The sequence below is a fragment of the Pimephales promelas genome, chromosome 9, assembly GCF_988280905.1.
Source record: "Pimephales promelas chromosome 9, fPimPro1.hap1.1, whole genome shotgun sequence".
Classification (NCBI taxonomy): domain Eukaryota; kingdom Metazoa; phylum Chordata; class Actinopteri; order Cypriniformes; family Leuciscidae; genus Pimephales; species Pimephales promelas.
Window position 1 is genome coordinate 12721684 of NC_142777.1, and position 3580 is coordinate 12725263.

The following is a 3580-nucleotide window of genomic DNA, read 5'->3' on the forward strand; positions in this document are numbered from 1 at the left end:
TTCCTGAGCCGGAACCAGTGTCTGTTCTTGAGCCGGAACCAGTGTCTGTTCCAGAGCCGGAACCAGTGTCTGTTCTTGAGCCGGAACCAGTGTCTGTTCTTGTGCCGGAACCACTGTCTGTTCCTGAGCCGAAACCTGAACCAGTGTCTGTTCCTGAGCCGGAACCTTAACCATTTTCTGTTCCTGAGCTGGAGCCGGAAACAGTGTCTCTTCCTGAGCCGGAAACAGTGTCTGTTCCTGAGCCGGAAACAGTGTCTGTTCCTGAGCCGGAACCAGTGTCTGTTCCTGAGCCGGAACCAGTGTCTGTTCTTGAGCCGGAACCAGTGTCTGTTCTTGAGCCGGAACCAGTGTCTGTTCCAGAGCCGGAACCAGTGTCTGTTCTTGTGCCAGAACCACTGTCTGTTCCTGAGCTGGAACCTGAACCATTGTCTGTTCCTGAGCTGGAGCCGGAACCAGTGTCTGTTCTTGTGCCAGAACCACTGTCTGTTCCTGAGCCGGAGCCAGCGTTTGTTTCTGTGTTTATGTCTGTCTGCCTATCTATCTATCTATCTATCTATCTATCTATCTATCTATCTATCTATCTATCTATCTATCTATGCCCACAACCACCCCCTTCACTAGGAAGGACTCTATCTATCTATCTATCTATCTATCTATCTATCTATCTATCTATCTATCTATCTATCATAAGCTGTCTATCTATCTATGCCCACCACCACCTCCTTCACTAGGAAGGACTCTATCTATCTATCTATCTATCTATCTATCTATCTATCTATCTATCTATCTATCTATCTATCTATCTATCTATCTATCTATCTATCTATCATCTATCTATCTATCTATCTATCTATCTATCTATCTATCTATCTATCTATCTATCTATCTATCTATGCCCACCACCACCTCCTTCACTTCGAAGGACTCTATATATCTTTAATAAGCTGCCTGTTTGTCTCTATCTATGCCTACCTCCTGTCTGTCTCAATCTATGCCTACCTCCTTAACGTGGACTACAAATCTTTCTATATACTTACCTGCCACCTTTCTATCTATCTCTCTATCAGTGTCTGTTCCGGAGCCAGTGTCTGTTCCTGAGCCGGAACCTAAACCAGTGTCTGTTCCTGAGCCGAAACCTTAACCAGTGTCTGTTCCTGAGCCGGAACCTGAAACAGTGTCTGTTCCTGAGCCGAAACCTGAACCAGTGTCTGTTCCTGAGCCGGAACCTCAACCATTGTCTGTTCCTGAGCCGGAACCAGTGTCTGTTCCTGAGCCGGAACCAGTGTCTGTTCTTGAGCCGGAACCAGTGTCTGTTCCAGAGCCGGAACCAGTGTCTGTTCGTGAGCCGGAACCAGTGTCTGTTCTTGTGCCAGAACCACTGTCTGTTCCTGAGCTGGAACCTGAACTATTGTCTGTTTCTGAGCTGGAGCCGGAACCAGTGTCTGTTCCTGAGCCGGAACCAGTGTCTGTTCTTGTGCCAGAACCACTGTCTGTTCCTGAGCTGGAGCCAGCGTTTGTTTCTGTGTTTATGTCTATCTGCCTATCTATCTATGCCCACCACCACCTCCTTCACTTCGAAGGACTCTATATATCTTTAATAAGCTGCCTGTCTGTCTCTATCTATGCCTACCTCCTGTCTGCCTCTATCTATGCCTACCTCCTTAACGTGGACTACAAATCTTTCTATATACTTACCTGCCACCTATCTATCTATCTCTCTATCAGTGTCTGTTCCGGAGCCAATGTCTGTTCCTGAGCCAAACCTGAACTAGTGTCTGTTCCTGAGCTGGAGCCGGAAACAGTGTCTGTTCCTGAGCCGGAAACAGTGTCTGTTCCTGAGCCGGAACCAGTGTCTGTTCCTGAGCCGGAACCAGTGTCTGTTCTTGAGCCGGAACCAGTGTCTGTTCCAGAGCCGGAACCAGTGTCTGTTCCTGAGCCGGAACCAGTGTCTGTTCTTGTGCCAGAACCAGTGTCTGTTCCTGAGCCGGAACATGAACCATTGTCTGTTCCTGAGCTGGAGCCGGAACCAGTGTCTGTTCCTGAGCCGGAACCAGTGTCTGTTCCTGAGCCGGAACCAGTGTCTGTTCCAGAGCCGGTGTCTGTCTCTATCTATGCCTACCTCCTTAACGTGGACTACAAATCTTTCTATATACTTACCTGCCACCTATCTATCTATCTCTCTATCAGTGTCTGTTCCGGAGCCAGTGTATGTTCCTGAGCCGGAACCTGAACCAGTGTCTTTTTCTGAGCCGGAACCTGAACCAGTGTCTGTTCCTGAGCCGGAACCTGAACCATTGTCTGTTCCTGAGCTGGAGCCGGAAACAGTGTCTGTTCCTGAGCCGGAAACAGTTTCTGTTCCTGAGCCGGAACCAGTGTCTGTTCTTGAGCCGGAACCAGTGTCTGTTCCTGAGCCGGAACCAGTGTCTGTTCTTGTGCCAGAACCACTGTCTGTTCCTGAGCCGGAACCAGTGTCTGTTCTTGTGCCAGAACCACTGTCTGTTCCTGAGCCGGAACCTGAACCATTGTCTGTTCCTGAGCTGGAGCCGTAACCAGTGTCTGTTCCTGAGCCGGAACAAGTGTCTGTTCCTGAGCCGGAACCAGTGTCTGTTCTTGAGCCGGAACCAGTGTCTGTTCCAGAGCCGGAACCAGTGTCTGTTCTTGAGCCGGAACCAGTGTCTGTTCTTGTGCCAGAACCACTGTCTGTTCCTGAGCTGGAACCTGAACCATTGTCTGTTCCTGAGCCGAAACCTGAACCAGTGTCTGTTCCTGAGCCGGAACCTCAACCATTTTCTGTTCCTGAGCTGGAGCCGGAAACAGTGTCTCTTCCTGAGCCGGAAACAGTGTCTGTTCCTGAGCCGGAACCAGTGTCTGTTCCTGAGCCGGAACCAGTGTCTGTTCTTGAGCCGGAACCAGTGTCTGTTCCAGAGCCGGAACCAGTGTCTGTTCTTGTGCCAGAACCACTGTCTGTTCCTGAGCTGGAACCTGAACCATTGTCTGTTCCTGAGCTGGAGCCGGAACCAGTGTCTGTTCCTGAGCCGGAACCAGTGTCTGTTCTTGTGCCAGAACCACTGTCTGTTCCTGAGCCGGAGCCAGCGTTTGTTTCTGTGTTTATGTCTGTCTATCTATCTATCTATCTATCTATCTATCTATCTATCTATCTATCTATCTATCTATCTATCTATCTATCTATCTATCTATCTATCTATCTATCTATCTATCTATCTATCTATGCCCACCACCACCTCCTTCACTATGAAGGACTCTATCTATCTATCTATCTATCTATCTATCTATCTATCTATCTATCTATCTATCTATCTATCTATCTATCTATCTATGCCCACCACCACCTCCTTCACTTTGAAGGACTCTATCTATCTATCTATCTATCTATCTATCTATCTATCTATCTATCTATCTATCTATCTATCTATCTATCTATCTATCTATCTATCTATCTATCTATCTATCTATCTATCATAAGCTGTCTATCTATCTATGCCCACCACCACCTCCTTCACTAGGAAGGACTCTATCTATCTATCTATCTATCTATCTATCTATCTATCTATCTATCTAT